Raw genomic sequence first — 25,700 nt, 5'->3', positions numbered from 1 at the left:
ATTGCACAGATCACAATTGGAGATGGAGAGGTCAAGCAACAGTGCACAAATCACAGTTAAAGGGTGAGATATCATGCTACATTGCACAGATTGCAGTTGAAGATGGAGATTGACTAGACGTCATGCTACAGTGCACAAATCTCACTTAAAAGTGGAGATGTCATTCTACATTTCACAGATCACAGTTGGAGGTGGAGATGTCATGCTACATTTCACAAATCACAGTTGGAGGTGGAGATGTCATGCTACAGTGCACAAATCACAGTTGAAGGTGGAGACGTCATGCTACAGTGCACAAATCACAGTTGGAGGTGGAGACGTCATGCTACAGTGCACAAATCTCAGTTAAAAGTGGAGATGTCATGGTACATTTCACAGATCACAGTTGGAGGTGGAGATGTCATGCTACATTTCACAGATCACAGTTGGAGGTTGAGATGTCACGATACAGTGCACAAATCACAGTTGGAGGTGGAGACGTCATGCTACAGTGCACAAATTACAGTTGGAGGTGGAAATGTCATGCAACAATGCACAAATCACAGGTTGAGGTGGAGATGTCATGCTACAGTGGTCAAATCACAGATGGAGTTGGAGACGTCATGCTACAGTGCACAAATCACAGTTGGAGGTGGAGACGTCATGCTACAGTGCACAAATCACAGTTGGAGGTGGAGATGTCATGCAACAGTGCACACATCACAGGTTGAAGTGGAGATGTCATGCAACAGTGCACAAATCACAGGTTGAGGTGGAGATGTCATGCTACATTGCACAAATTGCAGTTGAAGATGGAGATTGACTAGACGTCATGCTACAGTGCACAAATCTCAGTTAAAAGTGGAGATGTCATGCTACATTGCACAGATCACAGTTGGAGATGGAGATTGACTAGACGTCATGCTACAGTGCACAAATCTCAGTTAAAAGTGGAGATGTCATGCTACATTTCACAGATCACAGTTGGAGGTGGAGATGTCATGCTACATTTCACAAATCACAGTTGGAGGTGGAGATGTCATGCTACAGTGCACAAATCACAGTTGGAGGTGGAGACGTCATGCTACAGTGCACAAATCACAGTTGGAGGTTGAGATGTCATGCTACAGTGCACAAATCACAGTTGGAGGTGGAGACGTCATGCTACAGTGCACAAAGCACAGTTGGAGATGTAAATGTCTTGCTACAGTGCACAAATCACAGTTGGATGTGGAGATGTCTAGCTACAGTGTACAAATGACAGTTTACGATGGAGATGTCATGCTACAGTGCACAAATCTCAGTTGGAGGTGGAGACTTCATGCTACAGTGCGCAAATCACAGTTGGAGATGAAGATGTCTTGCATCATTGCACCAATCACGGTTGGAGGTGGAGATGTCATGCTACAGCGCACAAATCCTATTTAAAAGTGGAGAGTGCTATCAGATTATCAGGGCCACAATCAAAGTTGGAAAATCAGTACTAAACTCTATTCAAGTCGTCTTCAACCTGTTAAGTACCGGTCTTTGTAAAATTCATGCAGAAGGTGATTCATGACATGTCACAGAAGTAATTGTTTTTGCCCTATATCATAAGAACTTTGGTAGATGAGTAAAATTCTGTCTTTATTTTCCCTGTATTATGCCCGTTGCCATGGAAACCATCAAATCAACATTTTGCCTGAATATGTGAATAAAGACCCTTTTGAAAATATAAAATAATGGAATTTAAAGTCCGATAGAAATAAAGTTAATTAATTCAAACAATATTAATATTTACAGTATTGACAAACTAAACCCCAAACTATACAAAAACGTTAAAATTTTGAATTTACTAAATAGTTTGTTTCCATAGCAACCATTTAAAAATTAATGTGTTAAAATTCGAAAATGAAAAATTTCAAAAACACCTAAATTTTAAACCTATTTATCTCCCAAGACCAACAATATTATGACATGTCATTGACAAATTTTAAAAGACCACATTCTATATATTAATAAAATAAAAAGAAAATCGTGTGGTTTTTTTTCTTTAAAAAAATAATTTTAGTCAAAAATTGTCAATTGTCAATTTTCACCAAAATTTAGATTACCAAACAGATGAATACTGAAACATTTTGAACTTAAAAAGCTAAAACTTTCCATTTAAACGTGCATTTCTGACACAAATATGGTAATTTTAAACGAAAATATATGATAAATGAAGATATACTTGTACAAAATGAAAAATCATTACTCTGGGTATGGTGCACCCCCCTTTTTTCGATTTTTTTTTTTCAAAATTATAAAATTTGTTGAAAAAGTTGTGGTATCTCATAGTGTTTACTTGTGAACTAAGTATTTAAAGAATTTACGCATAACACAACTTCTAAAGTTGAGGGCAGCATGTGTTCCCCTCCCTTTTTTTTTAAAAATGGTAATACGCGAAACCCGTTATCTTGCCTTGGACTGATGCTGTCAGTGAAAAAGAATAATGTTGAATCAAAAACTTAATTACTCTATTAAGTCTATGTATAAAAATAAGAGGATGTGTTTTAATTGTCAATGAAACAATTAACTCTCCAGCAGAGAGCAAAGACATAGAAATAAGCAACCACAGGTCACTGTATAGCCTTCAACAATGAGCAAAGCATGATTATCTATAAAACAAATCTTAATGAACATTAAAAAAAAATAGCTCAGGATACTTTCTCTTTCAAAATGGTTATAAAGAAGTTACAGTAACAATTTAATGCAACTCATTGTTGGTCTTTGAAACAGATTGATTCTTTAAAAACTTTAACCATAGGCTTTGATCTGCTTAACAAGAAGGCTCACCCTGAAATGTCTGGTTGGTTTTATTGATCATTGAATTACTTTTACAACTCTGTAAGTGTTATGTAAAGATTATAATACAATTATCAAAAGAACTTAACATTATCAATGTTCTAAGAAAATGAGGTCAGGGTAAGATTGACAGATGAAAAAGAGAGAACGGAAACGGAAAATCCAGCACCTTTTCCATTCTTAAAGGGGCATAACTTATTGATAGTACAAATAACACCAATAACATTCTTAATCTTCTGCATTTTATGGAAATAAGCATTGTGTTTAAGTTTCAAAACATTTGGTTGTGCCAAACTTAAGTTAGAGAACGGTGGAAAAGGACAGCTTGTTTATTATTTTTTTAATAACCTAACTGAATTATTATTGGTATACGGCAGAATAATCGCATCTTTTATGGTCCTAACTATTATATACTGTTTTGATTCTAAAACCTTCATGACAACCATGTGCTGTTAATAATGACCATTCATTGAATTTTGCCTAATTTAATCAATTGTTAAATTTACACATTTTTATGCCCCGTCGTGGCGGAGAGGGTATTAAGGTTTATCCTTGTCCGTCCGTCAGTATGTCCCAAAGTTGGTTTCTGTTCTCTATCTTTATAAAAAAGAAGATGTGGTATGATTGCAAATGAGACAACTGTACACAAGAGACCAAAATTACACAGACATTAACAACTATAGGTCACCGTGCCTCAACCAAATGTTATGAAACTTGATCACATTGCTTATTACCATAACACACAGACTGAGGTTGAATTTTGGTGGTGTCACTTAAACCGTCCAAGAGTTATGCCCTTTACAAATAGAAATATTACTGAATTTCCCGTTTCTGTTCTCTAACTTTAGTTTGTCTTTACCAAATGCTATTAAAATTATACACATTGCTTAAAACCACCAAATACGATCAAGTTTGAATTTTGGTGTAATCACTTTTACTGTTCTATGCCATGCCTCTTTATAGATCGGAAAAAGTTGCTGAATTTCTTGTTTTGTATTTATTTCTTTAGTGTGCCTCAACCAAATGTTATGAAACTTTTATACAATACTTATCACCATAAACGTTAGTACACAATTGGTGAGTGTCACTTTTACCGTACTTCAGTTATGTCCGTTTATAACTTTTATGATATGCAAGCGGGAGCATCATCTGTGTCTAATGGACACATTCCGCATTTATTTCAAATCTTTTGCATAAGTTAAGATTATTATATATTATGATAGAAAGAAACGGTTTGTAGTTCTTCTTCAATTTCTATTTAACACAGTTAAATCGACATAGTGACAAATAAGTGTTTGCATAAAGGTTTCGATACATGTCGATTTACATGGGAGGTAAATTATAGTAACAGCCATTATGGGTACATAATCTGACTCTGCGCAAGAGTAAGTATACTAGTCAACAAAAGAAATGATACAAGGCAATGCATTTTCCATAGATAATGAAATTGGATACACTGTACTAAACTTAAACTGTCCCATTGGTCTAATCTTTACAGAGTGTTATTTTCTTATCAAAACCACTGATTTAAGACCCCAAAAAAATATTTGATTTTTTAAAATTTTTGTTATATCAAAAATAGTATTTTTATAAACAAAAAATTCTAAATTAGAACGAATTTTTTAAAATTTAAATATGGTCTGCTTAACATTTTGATTGCAATCTGTCCTTGCGTCCATCAGGCTGTCCGTGTGTTTGTCTGTCTGGTCCTTGCTGCGTTCGCACATGTACAAATCCTGTCAGATTTTTACGAAACAAATACTTTAGGTATAAGCAATATCTCAAACAAGTTATACATTGGTGGCCAATCGACTTTTATAAAAGCAGTTATAACCCTTGAAAATAATAAATTTATGGAAAATAGCCCCTAGCGCTCCCACAGGTACAATTCTTGCCAGATTTTTAATAAAACTTATAAACTAGTTTAACATCAACAATATCGCGGATAAGTTCTATAATGATGGACAATGGACTTTTTTTAAAAGAGTTATGATCCTTAAAAGTATTTAAATTGATGGAAAGTGGCCTCGTTAGCGCTCTCAATGGTACAAGTCTTTTATTTTTTATTTTCAGTTTATTTCTGATAGAACGAACATATTTTTTTTAGATCACCGTTTCAAAGGAACTGTGAATTTTGCCATCACTTGGCGTCCGTCGTCTGTACGGTGTTAAATATTTGAAACATTTCCTCTGAAACTACTGAAACTTAAACTGAATGATCCTTAGGATATCTAGAATAAAGTGTGTGTTTTATTTTCTATGTTGTAAAAAAAAACATGGCCGCTATGGGTAAAAATAGAACATAGGGGTAAAATGCAGTGTGTGGCTTATATCTCAAACACTAAAGCCTTAAGATCAAATTTTCAGTTGAATCTAACAACCCATTGTTGGGTTGCTGTCACTAAATTGTTAAGTGTACATAAATTAAGCAGTTTTTGGTTATTATCTTGAATATTATTAATGACAAAGATAAACTGTAAACAGCAAACAATTCATCCTCTGCCATTAAAGCGGGAGGTTTGGCATGCCACAAATAAAACCAGGTTCAACCCACAATTTTTTCATAAAATGTCCTGTACAGGCCAAGTAAAAATGATGGCCATTGTTACATTATTATAGTTCATTTCTGTGTGTGTTACATTTCGGTATTGTGTCTCTGTTATATCGTAGTTCTCTTATATTTGATATATTTCCCTCAGTTTTAGTTTGTAACCCGGATTTGTTTTTATACGACCGCAAAAATTTTAATTTTTCGTCGTATATTACTATCACGTTGCCGTCGTCGTCTGCATCGTCGTCCGAATACCTTTAGTTTTCGCACTCTTACTTTAGTAAAAGTGAATAGAAATCTATGAAATTTTAACACAAGGTTTATGACCACAAAAGAAAGGTTGGGATAGATTTTGGGAGTTTTGGTTTTAACAGTTTAGGAATAAGGGGCCAAAAAAGGGCCCAAATAAGCATTACTCTTGGTTTTCGCACAATAACTTTAGTTTAAGTAAATAGAAATCAATGAAATTTAAACACAAGGTTTATGACCACAAAAGGAAGGTTGGTATTGATTTTGGGAGTTGAGGTCTGAACAGTTTAGGAATTAGGGGCCAAAAAGGGGCCCAAGTAAGCATTATTCTTGGTTTTCGCACCATAACTTTAGTTTAAGTAAATCATGTAAATAGAAATCTATGAAATTTAAACACAAGGTTTATGACCACTAAAGGAAGATTGGGTTTGATTTTGGGAGTTTTGGTCCCAACAGTGTAGGAATAAGAGGCCCAAAGGGTCCAAAATTGAACTTAGTTTGATTTCATAAAAAAATGAATAATTGGGGTTCTTTGATATGCCGAATCTAACTGTGTATGTAGATTCTTAATTTTTGGTCCCGTTTTCAAATTGGTCTACATTAAGGTCCAAAGGGTCCAACATTAAACTTAGTTTGATTTTGACAAAAATTGAATCCTTGGGGTTCTTTGGTATGCTGAATCTAAAAATGTACTTAGATTTTTTATTATTGACCCAGTTTTCAAGTAATACAATAATAATATTTATTCATCTAATCTTGCTTGTTACAAGTTTCACCAAGAGTCCAAGCTTCTCTTGATTTACCCTGTTACACTCCACTGATTATCCAGGGAAATAAACAGCTGATCAAACTTATTAAGTTATAAAAAATAATATAAAGTTGTATAGTTGTCTTATGCAGAGATTTATCAATGCTAAAAATTCTTTCTAATTGACAATAATATTGGACATCTTGATTTATATGCATCTATTCTTTTATTAAATTCATTTTCAAAAATGCTAAAGACATCAACAGTTTTTGTTCTCTGCTCGGATACATAGTATGACTTATATATAGAAAAACTTAATACTGTTAGTATATAATTCAGAAAATAATAATTACTATCTGTGATTTTATATCCAAATACGAGATGTTGCAATTTAATATCAAAATCTATTTTACTTCTTCTAAAGAGTTCATAGATTTTTTGCCAAAATTTATTCAAATATCTACACTTCAAAAAATAGTGAGCATAATCTTCTTCTTGCTTACAAAAATTACATTTATCTGTCTTAGTTACTTTCCACTGCAATAACAGTTTTTTAGTTGGAACAATATAATGTAATAATTTCCATCTAAATATTTTTAATTTATTTTCAGTCATATATTCAAAAATTTAATTTGTACAATGAATTCATATTAAGAGTTTCTTGTATTGGTAGGATTCTAAGCCATCTGTTTATCCCTATTGACGACTCTAGTTTTGTATTTACCAAAGAGTTGTATAACATTTTATTTGTTAATAATGTAGTCTCAATAAATTTATTTTTCCATACGATTTTATTTCTCTGAATATTAATTGTAGTTTTGACAGAACAATTTGAATGCCAAATCTTACTGTGTATGTAGATTCATCATTTTAAGTCCCGTTTGGAAATGGGTCTACATTAAAGTCCAAAGGGTACAAAATTAAACTAAGTTTGATTTTAACAAAAATTGAATTCTTGAGTTTTTTGATATGCTGAATCTACCCATGTACTTAGATTTTTGATTATGGGTCCAGTTTTCAAGTTGGTTCAAATCAGGATCCAAAATTATTATATTAAGTATTGTGCAATAGCAAGAAATTTTCAATTGCACAGTATTCAGCAATAGCAAGAAATCTTCAATTGTACAGTATTGTGCAATAGCAAATATTTTCAATTGCACAGTATTGCGCAATAGCAAGAAATATCTAATTGCACAATATTGTGCAATTGCAAGAAATTTTCAATTGATTGGAGTTATCTTTCTTTGTCCAGAATGGTAGTTGAATCAATTTAAATCATTGTTTTATACAATATACAATGAAATAAATAAATACAAAATTTCTTCAAACTTTTTTTTGAGAGGATTAATATTCAACAGCATAGTGAATTGCTCAAAGAAAGAAAAAAATATTTTAAGTTCATTAGACCACATTCATTCTGTGTCAGACACCTATGCTGTGTCAACTATTTAATCACAATCCAAATTTAGAGCTTAATCCAGCTTGAATGTTGTGTCCATACTTGCCCCAACCGTTCAGGGTTCAACCTCTGCGGTCGTATAGAGCTGCGCCCTGCGGAGCATCTGGTTTCTCTATCAATTTATGAATTTTGAACAGCGGTATACTACTGTTGCCTTTATTATTCAGCAAAGTAAATAGTTAAAAGGTACCAGGATTATAATTTAGTACGCCAGACGCGCGTTTCGTCTACATAAGACTCATCAGTGACGCTCATATCAAAATATTTATAAAGCCAAACAAGTACAAATTGAAGAGCATTGAGGATCCAAAATTCCAAAAAGTTGTGTCAAATAAGTGCCAAAGTAATATCTACAAATAAGTTTATATGACCAAAATTGTCAATTGAATCCATATGGAGTTATTGCCCTTTAAAGAAATTTTTCACAATTTGTTCTAGTTTGCTTACTTTAAAAAAAATCTTCTTAATCTGTATATGCTAAATCAATGTCACCCCAACTTGGGAATATCTTGTATAAATTTTGTATTTTATTTCCTTGTACTTCAAGAAACTTAGCCACTATGGCTAAAATGGAACATCGGGGTAAAATGCATTTTTTACTTTTAAAGAAAAAACGACAGATACAAAGAACATTTAAATGAAATTTTTAAGCCACTCATTGATATATATTGAAAAGCACAGATAATCATTGATACAAGATTTAACCAAAAAATTACAGGTGATCGATTCACGGCTCTTTAAAGCCTGTTGTTTAGAATAAAAAAAATTAAAGACAGTCTGAGACTAAGTTTTTTTTTACATAGATTGAAATGAAACATGGACAGAGTCTAATTTAAAAAAACCATGAAAAAGCATATAAAAGTTTTTAATTTCAATTTGCACAAAACAAGTGTATTTAGGGACGCAGCTATCCTTCATTCAGCTTTTCAGCTTTTTTCTGTTGTTTGTTTGGGTTTTTGTCTCTTTGACACATTCCCAATTTCTAAAAAAAAATCTTAACATATAAAAATGGTGTAGGGGGTTCTATTGTTGCCCTCACCCTTTGAAGAAATTTCATGTTTTTAATTTTTAATATTTTTTTTTAATTTTGAAAAAAAAGATATTTTTTTTCAAAAAAAAGGGGGCCCCATGCCCAAAGAGAAAATTTTCCTTCTCCACCAAAATACCTCTATCAATCATATATTTTCATTTATTTATTACCAAATTTGTGTCAGAAATGCACGTATAAATGGAATGATTTAGCTTTTTAAGTTCAAAATGTTTCAGTATTCATCTGTTTGGTAATCTGAATTTTGGTGAAAATTGACAATTTTTGACTAAAATTATTTTTTTAAAGAAAAAAAAAAACACACGACTTTCTTTTTATTTTATCAATATATAGAACGCGGTTTTTCAAAATTTTTCAATGACATGTCATAGTATTGTTGGTCTTGGGAGATAAACAGATTTGAAATTTAAGAGTTTTTAAAAAATTTCATTTACGAATTTTTACACATTTTAAATGGTTGCATGGAAACAAACTATTTAGTAAATTCAAAATTTTAACGTTTTTGTATAGTTTTGGGTTAAGTTTATCAATACTGTAAGTATACATATTGTTTATATTGATTAACTTTATTTCTATGGTTCTTTAAAATCCCTTATATTTCATTTTTCAAAGGCTACTTATTTACGTATTTAGGCAAAATTTTGTAAGGATGGTTTCCTTGGGAACCAAGGTTCAAAAGAAAAAAAAATAATACATAAAACTTATTTTCATACCTTAACTTCTTCATAAACAAAATATAAAGACATTTGGAGAGGGGTCATGAATCGCCTATCAATAGGAACCTGCATGATTCTTACAAAGACAGGTACTTAAGAATCTTTTAGGGTCTGGGATACTTTAATGCACTAACAAGCACACTGGAAAAGGGAGCACTTTGTCTGGAGCATGAATTCAGAGGACATTTTAAGAAAAAACGTTTATTTTAGAATCAGAGGTGTCAAATACAAGATGTAGACTTGGAAAACTGTATGAAGTTAGTAGATGACTTGTTGAGTGAAAAACATCAGGTAATATTTTTATTTAAAGTTAATTAATATACATTGTACTTACGTGATTTCGCTTGTAAGAACTCTTTTGACTATGCATATTAAAATTAAAAAAAAGAGCTGATATTTTATTGTTTAATGTTAAATATACATATGAAATACGTAAACAATAATGTAAATTATGCATTATATTATATTTTTTAATTGATGAAATATTGTAAACATTATTCAGGTCAATAATACAACCTCTTATGTTTTCTTACTATCTCATGCAATTCAACACACATATTCTATTTTTTACACTTAAACAATGTTTTTACAGAAAAAAATGAACAGATTTTAACATTCACATTTAGTCTATACAAATCAGTAGATGAATTCAGTGATGACATGCGTCTTCTATACGAGAACTGCTATCTATACAGCGAACCAGATACTGAGATTTATAAAATGGCAAAAAAGTTAGAAGAATACTATGAAAAGACAATGGAAACAACCAAAAGTGATAAACAAGTAGGAATGGATTTTCATACTGAAAATTCTTCTGAAGGAAAGGAAATGGTCTCAACAGTAATGGACAATTTACAGCTGGAGGTGAAATAGAATTCACAGTGGTGTTGTTTCTTCCACAGATTTCATCAAATGTTATATTTTTTAATAAATGTTTTCACTGATTTGGTTCTTGGTGTTTGACTGATTCACAATTTTCATATACACTACAGAGGACAGGGTTTTTGCTTTTATTTCAGTACAAAGGGGTTCTGGTAACAAAAAAAAAACCAAAAAAACTTCAGCACACTTTCTGGACAATTTTGATAGAAAAAATTGTATTAACATTTCCTATAATAAAAGGTATGTATGTATACATTTCAGAAGACATTGATTACCTATCCACTATAAACAGGGTTAAAAAGGAAAACAGTTGTGTGTTAGACAACATCTTTTAGCAAGGCATGACATTGTATCAGTTATTGGCATTTGTCTCAATGTTAAAAATATTACACTGTCCTTGGCATTATGGTTCTGTCATTGTAAGAGTATTTTCTTTAATTACAGTAAGAATAGTGTGGTGATTCTTTCAGTTCCACAGAAGTGAGGGACAAAGGTTTTATGTTTAATATTGTCTTTCAATATTCAATTTGCAATTTTTAACCATTTCTGTTCAGGTTTCCAGATCAATCCTTTACATTTTCGATACTCTAAAATGTTTTGGTTTTTTTAGGTAATTTCTAAAAGTTTAACAGGAGTATATTACTAGTAAAGGTCATACCAGAAACATATGTCATGTCAGATGAACTTATGTTGTCATGTTATATATAATTAGGACCTTTTAATATATATAGCTTACTCTATTGTATGAGTTTACTCATTGATGAGGGCATTACAAAACTTTTAGTTACAGAACATAAGTTCATTCGATTTGGAATCAGGTAGATAGTTGTATCATAGGCAATGAAACCACATATCTAATCAGTAATAACTTTTACAAAGTTTACACTTGAAACATTCTTGTTTACCTCTATAAATTGTAATTAAAAAACATTATAAACCAATTCAAGATGAAACTGTCATTAAAATAATATGTGATTCTTTTTAATTTGTTTTAATATTTGTTATTTTTTCTTTTTCATAGGATAATAGTATAAAAGGGGTATACCATTGGAGTGGTGATGAAAATATGACTAAATATGACATGGCTTTAGTAATGGCAGAAGTTTTCAGTCTTCCTTCAGAACATATTCAACCTGACAAAAAGCCTTCACCTGGAGCCTCTAGACCATTCAATTCTCAGCTAAGTTGTCAAAGACTGAAAGACCTAGGAATAGCAAAACATAGCCAGTTTAAAAGCAAGATTCTTAATGTATTAAAGCCGTACTACAAAACATGATTTTACTTTTATTTTGATACTGTAAGAAAATATTGTAAGGTTTTTTTTATGCGAATAATGTGACTGGGTGGGTATCTCAAAAATAAGAACTCGCATAATAATATCTAATGCATATATATGTATGCAGATTTTTCTAAAATGGCAATAATTTTAATAAAAGAATTGACTGCATCAAATATTCTTATCTTAAGGATGTTTGCTCCTCCATTTTTTGATTTTTTGCCAGATTTTCGGAATTCTCTGGTTTTATCCATGTATTGTCATTAAAAGAATTTACCCACTAACCCCTACTTTTCTTTTCATAATTTTATTAAATAAAGTTTAAACAGCCATATTTCAAAATTTTATAAAATTCTTGTTATTTTTACATAGTTTTTGAAACAAATAAGGTGCCAATGTTAAATATATGAAAAATCTAGAGAGAATTATTTCCCGCCAAATTTTCAATGGCTTATATCTCGAAAATGAGCACACGGACCCTCCATTTTTTTCTACTTTTTGAGTTTCTTTATTAATATACTATCAATTCATAATAGTCTTTTAAAAAGCTTGTTATTTTTTAACAAAGTAGCGAACATCCTTAAATACATGTAATAGTTAATTGTCTAAGATTCAAGGACAATAAACAATTATTTGAGATAAGAATTTAAATCAAAACTGGTGAAATATAAGTCTGCTTATTTCTTGAATCCGGGTACTTTCATCTGTCATATCTAAATATGTAATATTTTTCAAACAATCAGGAAACTGCTCATCTGACAACGGTTCCAATAAAAGAGGAATGACACAACTATCTTTATCATTAATATGTCTTACTAATGCTCTTTCCATCTCGTTCTCGCACCAAGGGCTCGCAACAAAATGTTTTGTTAGCACAAGTATTATCTTACAGCTTTTTCTGATTGCCTCTGTGATGTTCTTGATTATAGTTTTTCCTGGAACGAAATCCCGGTCTGCAATACAACCTGAAATTGATTTACAGAATTATTACATTCATCTGGTAACAATTAACATGAAGATTTTTTTTCACAATATTTGGTCCTTATAAGGAATAAAGGGTATATATATTTGTTCCAACAGGAACAGATATTATGACATTGTTAAGAATGGGTGTTGTTAAGATATTGTCGATGACGTTACACCAAAATCGCATTTCATAGGCAGATCCAGGATAATAATTATAAATGTTTGGTTATTTTCTAAAATGTTTTAGCTACCATTTAACATCAAAAAGGGGAGGGGGTGCTATTTTGTCTGAGTAAAATTTATTTTCTTAGTTTTTTCGACGTTTTTTCAACACTATCAGGTATAAGGGGAAAACTGGATCAGGATATTTTTATGTCATCAGTTTGACCACCATGACAATAATTTGTTCATCTAATTGAGGATCAGAATATTTTTTTAAGAACCCCCCCCCCCCTCCTTTTTTAAGTTAAATGGTCGTTCCCTTCCTATTACAGGCATGTAATTTTTTCATTCATTGAAGCCGAGAGGTCTTTGACAGTATTCGATATTCTTGTTCGTAAAAAGACGGAAGTGGAAATCATTACATTGTTCGGGCGGAGTGTGCATAAACACACAACATTTGTGTTAAGAAGCTACCGGTGACCTAAAGCTACCGGTGACCTAAAGATAAACTACGAGGCTCATTATGAAGGTAGAAATACCCCTTTAATGTCAGGCCTCAAACGGTCCATTTTTGGCTTTGATATGTCAAAATCTCCTTATTGTGATTTGTCAAAATCAGCCGAATTTTTAATCGTCAAATGAAAGTGAACATTTTATTGTCATGCACAAAAATTTACTGTTATCGTCATTTGGCGAGAATTGTTAACGTTATAATATTTGTCATGAATGATGAAGGTATTCCCTTTACGACTCTCTTGTATCTTTAGAATTCTATCAATTACCTTTAAATGCTTCGTCTTCATCTGAAAATTTCTTTTCTAACTCGAATAGGAGCATATTGTTAACCCAGTCACTGTCTCTGTTGCTATGCGATATAAAGAAACTGTATTGATATCCATCGGGTACCAGTTGAGTCTCTAGAGACATCGGAATAGGTGCTGAAGATTGTTCGAACTCTTCTTCAAGAACCATTTCAATATCGCCTAGTGGAACGACAGATGCTATTTGTTCTTTGAACTGCTCCAGATGCTTCTGTCGTCCTTTATCTAATTTACTTATTGCAGTTTCACATTGCAAAATTTCCGTAATTATTGCAAGACCGGTTTGTTTTAGCAATTGTTTGACCGTGACCACATCGTTTATCAGAGAACACAGATCAGAGTAGTCGGTCCTGATAATGTATTCATACACTTCATCTGTATTTGCCTGCTGTTTTTTGCATTTGAGCAGTATGTAAATTATTTCTCGAAGAAGATAGTAGGGTTTGTCACCTCCACTAATCTTGCTTTCAATGCCGTATCGTTTCAGAAGATATAAACACGTAATTTTACAGTCATATATCTTAACATATGAACATAAGGCTAATGCCCGTTTCATCCACTCAGTAGCCGTGACGAGTTCGTCTAGGTCGTATAAACATGATGCCATTCGTTTGGCAATATTGTATTCGCTTGGACCTGATAAAGCTATACCGTGCTGCAAATAATCAAGAGCGTAGTGAAGAAACTCTACATTATTAACCACGTGGGCGCCATATTTGTTGGTGAATGGGAACTTTGCAATCTTCTGGCATATTCTTGCCAATATTTCCATATCAATTGCAGATCCCTTTGATTCGAAGCATTGATGTCCATCGATGAGTGCTCCTTGAAAGTATTGCCATGACAATTTTCGATTTGTCGTTAAATGCAAATCGCCTAAACTTTCGGCAACTTGCATGCGTGTACTATAAGCAAACCAGTTCATGGTAAAACATTCTGTAGATCTAGTAAGTATTTCCAGAGCCATCTGAAGTCGCTGTTGTTTGTCACTCGAATCTGTCTCTTTTGAAAGATGAAATAAGGCACGTCCATATTTATTCATTACAAATGAATCTGGCATAAATTTCTGCATGTCGTATGCTTTTTTTAATGGTATCATTGGGTCTTTGATATATTTTACAAATGACTCGTCTTGAAAGAACTCAAAATCTGTGGGATTATTTTCAAGTGTCTTGTGACGTTTTATTAAAATATTGCCTATTTGTGCAAGTGATCTTGAAATGTAAGTGCTTTTCTTATCAATGGCATCTGTCATGTTTGCAACATTCAAAAATAATTCAATCGCCTTACAGGAAGCATCCAAGACATCTTTTTTTCTATGTTCAGTTTTTTGCCTCTGTAGTGAATCCACATGACGATTCCATGCCTCGCCAATGTAATACGACCATACTATTCTGTATGGGTATGTGTTGCAGATGATTTGGGCCCTTTCAAATTGTTGAAGGGCTGTGATTTTGCGAAGAAAGTATTCGTTTGTTCTACTGCATTGCATAGATTGTTCTAAATTACTGATAGCTTGTTTGTTGTGGAAAACACATTTTTGGAGCATTATTCTTCGTTCTTTTTCGCTTTTGTAGTGTTCCGCCTGTAGCAGTTTATGTGCATCAGTCAATTTGCTGCTTGCAATGTTTTCAATATTAGCTGAAATATCGTGCACCAAGGCATATCCTTGTTCCAAAAGACAAACAGCTTTATTGACCATATCTTCTTCATGCGTACTATGAAGGATTTTTTCTATGCGTTCTTTGCATCTTTCAGAATCTGATATTCTATGTAATCCCTTATAAATCTGTTCTAGATCAGACAATGCGTTTAAATTGTTTTTATTTTCCCGTAGAATATGTTCAAGATTTTCCTTCGCATAGCATCGCAATCTTGGTAATTTTGTTTTCAAAATAGCAATCATATTATTAAGAACATTATGTACACACTTATGCTCAATTTTCAGTCGTCTTTTAAGTGCTTCTATTTCATCATCAATCATTTGGATGTCTAAAACGTACATCAGATTGAGATTCAGTCCAAATAATCCTGGTACGACGGTACTATCCATCCTGTTATGTATTCAAATACTACACACCATTTGCAACCATACTCCTTAATTTTGACTCATCTGTAAAAAAAAAACATAGTTGCCATTTAAATTGTTTTATTTTCACTAATATAAGTTAAAAATCTCACGCACTTTGCTTAAAGCTTAATTCAAATACATAATACATATAAACAAAAATTAAATGAGATATAACAAATATCTCGCAAAAACTGCGACGAAAAAGCTTTTGGAAAAAATAAAGACAATCGCAATCGTAAATGCAAGATACAGATTTCTAAATGTTCAGTATGTCTAAAAGTATCAAAGTGATCATTTGTCATGTACAGTGTGGATCTATGTACTGGTAATTAAAATATAAATACTTTTACATGTATATATCATTTCATACTGCACTCGTTCTATTTGAGCAGTCAAAATGCGTTGACCGTATATTTTTATGTCATACACAGTCACTGACCTGATATCACTTTTCCTCATGAATATTTAAATAGAAAATGTCGAAATTATGTTTAATTATTCATTCGACCTCTTCAACCTGTTCTTGTTTTCAATGTAAACAACGATGCGTTTAACGACTCAAACTTGTTTCTTTTGCAATTTTCGGGAAAACATATTTCACTTTTTAATATTTTTTTGTTTGCAACCTATAAATCATTATGTTTTAAGTTTATTGTTGATATTTTAGTCTGCAACGAATTCGTTCACCATTGATTGCGGTAATGGTGTACATTTCATCGTGTTTTATATTTCTCCGTCTGTGTGATATGAGGCTTTTCTTTTTAAAGGGGGATTTTTTCCAATATTTAAATAAAAAAAATAACATTCACACAATAAACAACAATTGAAAATGTTTTTTTTTTTTAGATTGCAGTATAAAGACAATAATAGTGCATTGACTTGACATATCAACGATATAAGGATTCGGCCCGAAACGGGGAAAATGCTCGACACAGCCTCGCATTTCCCCGTTTCTAAGCCTCATCCTTATATCGTTAATATGTCAAGTCAATGCACTATTATTGTCTATATATTTTATGCTTATTGTTGATAATTTAGTTCATTTTCTAACAAATTCGTTCACCATCGATTGCGAATTTCAACAGGTAATGTACATTTCATCGAGTTGCTTATTTCTCTGCCTGCATATGAGGCCTTTTTATAAAGGCACTGGCTACGGTTACATGGAAATGTAACAATAATAAAAATGTTATTGTTACATTGGAGACTAATTGCCAGAATGCAAAGTTGGGTGAGGAACCGATTAATTACAAATGTAACAATAATTACTGAGGCTACGGTTACATTACGTTATTGTTACATGAAAAACAGCAATGTACGCTAGATTGATTAAACTTAAATCTTCTATAGTTGTATTGCTTCATTCTTTCATATGTACTAAACAATACTTGTAATTTAATACTGATAAATAATAAAATATTATTATTCAACAAATGGTGTACAACTTGAATAGTTTTACTACGTATTAATGGTTGGTGTTCTTAAAGATACTACTCAAGATTAGGAGTGTGACTGTCAAAGGCGAAAAATATAGTTCAATGGTTTCACTTTTTTAAAGTATTTAACTGCACACCTTCTCTTATTACTGACATTATACTTTGGACCAATTTTGTTTATGGTGAAAAAAATAAAACTTGGGATGCGTTTTAAACCAAACTGAAACAATATCAAGACATACATTTCATACAGCTTTATAACTTGACGCAAATTGATAATCAAAAGCAAAGTTTGCTAACTGTAACTTAAATACTAAGAAATTCTGTATGTACACGTATCCGTGGAGGACGTAATTTCGTTCATCAAAAATGTGTCGGACTTAAAAAACAACTTACTGGATTTGTAGAAATTGTCATTGTAAATAAAAAATTACAGTAAATACATTGTATGTTATAAATGTATGTAATAAATGTCCACAACTTTTATTATTTAGTACATATTACTTGTCCCATCGTACATTGCTTTTTTTTCATGTAACAATAACGCAATGTAACCGTAGCCTCAATAATTATTGTTACATTCGTAATTAAACAGGTCCTTGCCCAACCATGTCGTTGATATGTCAAGTCAATGCACTATTATTGTCTATATAACACCGTTTATACAGCTTTCTGTATGTTTTTTGCAAATTAACTTCGGAGTGATCATCGGGCTAAATCATGACAATAAAATTCAATGTTTGATTTCTTGGAAGATTTGAAATGTTGATAATACTTTTTTTTTCTTTAATCCACAGTTGTGATGGTCAGTTTGGTATGAATTCCTCTCAAATAGTTGCTAGGGTCGTTTTAAACATGAAGTGATGACCCTTTTTGTGTGATTATTTGCTGCGTGTTGGCAGCCTCTTGATGACTCAAGAGATAAAGAACACTAAGTCTTATTAATATCGCTGTTCGTTACTTTTACGTTATTTCGCTGTGCAAGTGTACTAATTCTGTGTCATTGATATATACATTGTGATGTCAAAATGTATTACACAACCATTTGTATTAAAGATAGAAGCCAGGATTTGGAGTTGGGGTAACATATTGTTATTCTATGTTTCTTTTTTTTTCTATTTCTCTGTCCAGCTTATATCTAGGAATTGTATGATTTTTATAGTTTGTTTTATCAACAGATTTTTTATAGTTTTATGTTGTACGGTTTCACCACTTTCCAAGTTTAGACCCCGGGAGGGTTGAGATCCCGATATCATTTTTAACCCCGCCACATTCTCTATGTATGTGTCTGTTGCAAGTCAGGAGCCTGTAATTCAGTGGTTGTCGTTTGAGGCTGTGTTAAATTTTTTTGTTATCGTAATTATACCGGCGTCACACACCAGCGTATAGCTCCGACGTACGCCGGGTGTGTTAAAAAATCATGTACGCTGCCACTACGCTAGTAATTTTGGATGCATCCAACCTGTCAATCATATCTGTAAGGTGTGCACAACGAGCTTTAAGCGTGTATTTGGCGTACGAGAAGCATACCTAGAAGCGTTTATCGGGCGTTCAAGAAACGTATGTTGGCGTATTCCTGGCGTTAGTCCAACGTAGATGGAATGCACGCTACAAAGGAAAATAGTTTTTGAACGTATTTGAGACGCATCCCGGTCGTGTCTTGAAAGTTCTATTATGGGGTGTTTCTTACAAACACACCCGCATACGTTTTAGTTAAAGTCTAACGATCTTGAAGTATATACAACGTGCCTTAAACGTGTCTCAAACTTATCTGTAGCGCATTAAACGCGCTTGTAGCGTATGTATAACCTGCGTGTAGCGTACAGGTATACGCTAGACACACGCTTGAGCTGGATGAAAATTTTTATGCTGCATAAAAATGTCCACGACTTGTAGCGTTCACCAAGCGTATACCTTTGTATTTCGACGTACTTCAAACTTGTGCAGCGCACGTTTAACGATTGCTTAGCGTTCCTCTGGCGTGCAACTAACGTATACCGACTTTTTCAATTGTCTCTGTACATTTGGTGCACATTGGTCTATACGCCAATGTGTGACGCCGGCATTACATAGTTCTAAGCGTTAAAATTCATCATAAAAAAGTTCAGAGTTTATGAATTTAATCCTAAAAAAGACAATTAAGATAGTTCAGCAATTCATATTTTCAAAATGCAGATATAATGTTGCAATTTGATGACTGAAAATCCGGCATAGTATACTTCATTCCCGGGGAGGGGGGGCGGGGTACATCGATTTTTTTTTAGATAGGGGTGTGCCATTTTTTCCTAAAAATGCACCCATTGTAATCAATATACCATTCACTAAACTTCAGTACCTATGGTTATATTAATATTTATGAAAGAAAGAAAGGGACTTAATTCATTTCAAATCAATAACTAGATACAATATATTTTCGCTTCATTTCATGAACGTGTTACTGCGACTACTAGGAAGTTTGAGATAGATGTAATGGTACTTTTCCTAATCTAGCAATTGCACTTTTAAAAACAAGTCCGAGAAAAGATAAAATACACATTTATTAACTCTGTGTTAAATATATGAAAAGGGTGGGGTACTTGAGGTCTCAGCTGCTCACCCCTACCAAAAAAAGTTTGAAGTGCCCCCCCCCCTCCCCCGAGTGTTAATCAGAGGTAATCGTCTAAAATCTTCCGGATAACGCCCCTCACATTCGAGAAACTGTATGAAACTGTACATCTAAGTACAGGGGCGGATTCAGCCATTTGTAAAAGGGGGTTCCAACTATATGTCACCATTCAAATGCATTGATCATAAAAATCAGAAGGGCTTCAACCCACGGAACCCTCCCCCTGTATCCGCCACTGTAACGTGTAATACTAGGACAGACGACATTGCCAATACAATAATTAGTCAAATATCGAATAAAATAAAAGTGTGCACAATCAATAACACATTGAAAAGTGCATATTTATGTAGAATAAAATAATACGATCACATGCATATATAAATAGAGGAAATAAATGCATTATACATTTATACATACATGACTTCCTAGCTGGTAGATTACGTATTCTATTATCCGGTTATGATACATTATGTTTACATAACTGCATGTGTGCTATACGTTTTTCTGAAAACCAGTATTTAGGTCATTAAATCGATATTGTGTATAGTCTTTTGAAATTTTAGCTTTTATAGCCTTTTACTTGCATGCTTCATTAACCGATTTGGATGTTCAGGCCACGTGGTTCAGGCTCGTTATCATGGTGATATTCCTTCATAAATTATGATCAGTCAGATATAATCGCTGCAAATTTTGATGTTCTTTACTTTTACACAGATTGACATGATACATTTTAGTATATGTGTGTAGATATATACCACGGATTTATTCATGATCATTCATGCATTTGTAGCGCAAAATTGAAATATATAGTTGTACGTTTATTTCTGTGTGTGATTTTGCTAACATGCAGTTCTATGTATCATTGTTCAACACGTTTAACATGTTTAACATGTGTATTAAAGATATTATATATGTATCATGTATATATAATAACAAAACAAGTTGCTTTTTTAGAAAAAAAAGTCAATACGTGAACCTTAGAACTTTTTTTTATGCAAATCTTATTTCAACTGAATTGTAAATTAATTATTACCTCAGTGTTTTTATTATCATCTGTGTGGAGGATAATATTTTCTTTTTATTGTAAATCAGGACAATTTGGGTATGTTGAGAGTGGTGTTAAATATAAAGTGAGGAGATAATTAATGTTTTTATTTCGATATTAATGTTTACCAACGTGAAAGGTCAAAATACTACCAATGGATGACACTTCTATGTACATTGTATCATACTAGTTGACCAGTTCGCAATGCCTCATTAATTATTTCTAAATGAATTTTATGAATGTTTGGAAGAGGTATGTGTCCATGTTTTGAATCATTATTATTTTTTAAAAATTATACGTATGGATAGCTATTTCGTTTTTTCTATATATAGATTTTCAACTATATATTTTATTATCATATAGCATATAAGTGAGTAAGCAATCAGTGTAAAGTTCTTTGTTGCCATGTTTTAAATATATTGAATACCCCTTATGGAGGTGCTCTTAATTGCAGGATTCTAATACAGATAAGAAGAAAAAATGTTCCGAATGAACAAAAAGAAAGTTTCCGAATATTCCTCCATAGACCATATTTCTAACCAGTAAATATGCGTGAACCCTTAGGGGTTCACGCAAAAAGTATATATGTAACCTTGAAAAATCGAAGCGTTGTGCGGGTACACTTGATACATATGCATATCTTATATGAGTGTGTGGGGGGGGGGGGGGGTGGGGTGGGGGGGGGTGGTATAACCTTTATCGGGACTCCGGGATCGAGTGTTTTTAAGCTCGGGATTTCGGTATTTTCCGGGAATTCTTTTTTTCGATTTTCGGGATGTCGGGATTTATAGTTTTCTTTAAATTCAGGACCTCGGGATTTCATGTTTCTAAGCCCGGGATTGCGTGAGCAGGACCCGACCTACTCCCCCACCCCTTTTATATGGCAACGGGATAGAACGAACAGCGTTAAAAAAGACGTGACAGAAAACAAACGGGAAAAAAACATGACTTTAAGACAGAATACGAATCAGTGGCGGATCCAGAGGGGGGGTTCCGGGGGTCCGCACCCCCCCCCTTTATTTTGGCCGATCAATGCATTTGAATCGGGACATATGTTTGCACCCCCCTGCACCCCCCCTTTGCCCTGGGCTAGCACCCCCCCCCCCCCTTTCGAAAATTCCTGCATCCGCCACTGCGAATTGAAAGACGTGAAAGAAAATTGTGTGACTGTGCCGCTTTTTTCAAAACCCCTATGCGCCCCTGTGTACATGTTAACACACGCATGATGTGAAACAATTTCAGAACTGATCAATATGGCATGACTATTGTTGGTTACGTATATCAATCGATCAACATGTATTTCAGAGATACAAACTACGTACATTTATATATTGCTATGCGGTGACTAAATACATACATACAGTACTTACACATGTACATGTATGTTACATATTTTCAAATTTCCAAGTAAATGCAGATCTAAAAATATGTACACATTACAATTATTATTCACAATCTTGAGGCTCATAACACTGCATGGTTTCGACAAGTTGTGCTCGGTTTGTTGTGTAAAAATGTTTAATTATTGTTTTATTTATCATCACTTGGTTTATTTTGTTTCAAAGAACCGGGGTTATAAAAAAGCAAAGAGTGAATATATATTCTACATGTTATGTACTGTGATCTGATTTTTGAAAAAAAATAGCATATATCATGTTTGGCAGAGGGTCTGGACGCGGTTTACAGAAAAGTGAATAAAGGACAATACAACAGAAAAATTTGCCAACAAAATAAGAAACAGAAAATCATGGAATGCTAGAATTTAAAGAATAGAGAAATGTGGGCAAAAAAAAACCCCAAAAAAAACAGACAAATGGCCTATAATATTTAAGAGTATAGAAGACCCGTATCCCGTATGCTGTGTTTATCATCTTTTACTATTATGTACCATATAGTTCATTCGACTTTCTGTTGTAAAAAGAGCTTTGTCGTGTAATTTTAGTACATCCTATCGTGTATCTACACATAACCAAACGTTTGACATTTGGTAACTGAAACACGTAACACTACTGTACGTTAGAAATAATTTCATTTATAAAATTGAGAATGGAAATTGGGAATGTGTCAAAGCGACAACAACCCGACCATAGAGAAGACAACAACCGAATATTTGTTGGGATTTTTTCAATCCGATTGAATTAACTGTAAATGGTTTTTTTTTTAATGATGAATGTAATACCTGATACATACAGACCTCAAAGAAGATATATTCTTTTGGTAAAAAGAAGAAGAGCAAACTGTAACACATAAAGCAGAAGAAGAATAGTGCATAGTTCATGTTCAAAACGCCTGTGAATAATGAACGATAAGGAGGAAGGCTGCATGGAGTTCGGTAGAATTAAATGTATGAACAAATTAGAACATGGGAAAGACGGTAGAATTAACGAGAAATAGTATGATATAAACGTATATTTTATCGTGTGTTTTTCTATGTTGTGATGTTATGCTATTGTTTCAGAAAAAAGGAGAAGGTTTGGATTCATTAAAACGTTTAATCCAACTGCAAATGTTTGCACCTGTCCTAAGTCAGGAATCTGATGTACAGTAGTTGTCGTTTGTTTATGTAATTTTTTTTTATATAGATTGGACCGTTGGTTTTCCCGTTTGAATGGTTTTACACTAGTAATTTTGGGCCCTTTATAGCTTGTTATTCGGTGTGAGCCAAGGCTCCGTGTTGAAGGCCGTACATTGACCTATAATGGTTTACTTTTTTAAAATTTTTATTAGGATGGAGAGTTGTCTCATTGGAACTCACACCACATCTTCCTATATCTGTATAGATGTTTGTTTGTTTCGTGAGATCAGTTTTGTATACCGTTGCTTTTTATAGACCGATCTATAGATAGTTTATTCTCATAAAAACCTGAGCATAGTACAAAGGTTACAGATATGTTTAAGCAATAATATACATATTATAACAAAAATAAAAATGCATTAAAATGCATAAAATTTTGGATGAGATATCATATTAAAGAATATATACATACTTAAACAGTAAAATGTGAAAGTTAGAATTGTATAAAGATATGATAATACTTTTTGTGTATATAAGTATCATAAATAAATTATGGTTGTTAAGAAGGAGTGAGCTTACTATCATTAGTAATACATCGTATAAAATTGCAGAGGTTTCTTAGTGTGTTTGGTTGTTTTGAATTAACATGATTAAACAGTGCGTTAAATTTGATAATGTTGAATTACATATGTAGTTACGATAACCACATTCTCAAAACATGTGGCTAAATTAGAATGAAAAATGGGCATTGAGTCAAACAAAAGCGACCAAACCAAAGAACAGGAAATAGTCGAATCCATAATTAGGTCTAAACACTTAGCAATACGAACCTAACCAAAAACTGCGGATAGTCTCAGCCGGAAGGGTAAGCAGATCCTGCTCCACACGTGGCACCCGTTGCCGGTGTTTAGGCTAATTTTCATTAATGCAGTCATATACATTTTACGCGTACAACACTCCAAACGTTGTCAAGTTCAAAAACCTGGATCTGCATCATTTAAATTTAAATTTCAACTAAGTTTATTTTGGCAATTATGCAGGCAGGAATACAAAAAAAAAAATAATAGGAGAATCCAGTAATCTTGTTTTACTATGATAAAATCTAAAGTGAAATCATCTGAAATGCACTTACATTTTATTTAAGTAGGCGAAGCTATTCTACAAAACTTATCACGTACACAAGATGGTCCGATATATACTGTTCCCAGTCTGCACTCAATTTCAAATTTGTTTTTATACTGAAAATAATTCAAGTTTAAAAAAAAATCTATATCAGTTTGCTTAATAAGAAAGCAGGGACTTTCTATAAAATGATCCGAGTAATTTTTTTGAAAAAATGTGCGCACGGTCAACGCTTTTACAACCCTATGAAGTTACAACAAGAAGCATTCAATACTTATAATTACATTTTTTTTTAGCTAGGATAATGAAAACACGAATTTTGTATTTTTTTTTATTTAATTCTCCTGTGCACTTTATTGTGAGACCTCGTGTTATCATGGATGAGAAGTTTTATTGAGTGATACAATACACCTTATCGCTATTTGTCCGCCATTACTGGATATTACACAGGTTCCCGTAAAAATTTGACGTCACAAAACAAAATATCTGACGCCACAATGGAAAAGTGATTGTTGTATGCGTCAAAAGTTCAAGCGGCCGGGTCAGCCGGGATTAGCGATAAGGTGTATTGCTTAAGGAATAACACATGATGTGCAGTTAGCCAATCAGAATAACGTATCGTAATGAAACATACATCTAGGCGGGTAATTATAGTTATGAAGGAGGGTCTGGAGGGGGGGGGGTCTGTTATTCTGTATAAACAGTTAATTTTCACCCCTTTTTTCTCTAATCTTTTTAGAATTAACCCCTTTTTTCTCTAATCTTCAAAAAATTGACCCCTTTTTTCTCTAATCTTCATTTTTTTGGCCCGTTATTCCAGTGGCGGATCCAGAGGGGGGGGTTCCGGGGGTCCGCACCCCCCCTTTATTTTGGCCGATCAATGCATTTGAATCGGGACATATGTTTGCACCCCCCTGCACCCCCCTTTGCCCTGGGCTAGCACCCCCCTTTCGAAAATTCCTGCATCCGCCACTGCGTTATTCTCTAATCTTCATTTTAAGGGGATTATTCTTTAATCATTTACCCCCATCCAAACCCTCAGGAAGAAAACGTCGTGAATGTGAAATAATTTTCTATAAAGTCACGTCGTGACATCAGCTACGGCCGAGACTAGTCTGATAATTTGTATCATTGTTATACGTGACCAGTCCCGTTAGTATAAAAAGTCCCCGAAGAAACACATTGACACAATGGTACTTCCCAAGCTTCGAATATAAATCATT

The 25,700-nt window shown here is 33.2% G+C and overlaps 1 long non-coding RNA gene across 1 annotated transcript; it reads right to left on the bottom strand.

Annotated features, from left to right (window-relative positions):
* Window positions 1-12,410: 12,410 nt before the first annotated feature.
* Window positions 12,411-20,281, bottom strand: LOC143042814 (uncharacterized). Its single transcript, XR_012968135.1, has 3 exons — window positions 20,213-20,281; window positions 13,645-15,796; window positions 12,411-12,699 (listed from the first exon to the last, which is right to left on the bottom strand). It is a non-coding gene; the product is annotated as an uncharacterized LOC143042814 (long non-coding RNA).
* Between the last annotated feature and the right edge of the window lie 5,419 nt (window positions 20,282-25,700).

Source organism: Mytilus galloprovincialis, chromosome 8 (assembly GCF_965363235.1).
Source record: "Mytilus galloprovincialis chromosome 8, xbMytGall1.hap1.1, whole genome shotgun sequence".
Taxonomy (NCBI): Eukaryota; Metazoa; Mollusca; class Bivalvia; order Mytilida; family Mytilidae; genus Mytilus; species Mytilus galloprovincialis.
This window is presented reverse-complemented; position numbering and strand designations above follow the sequence as displayed.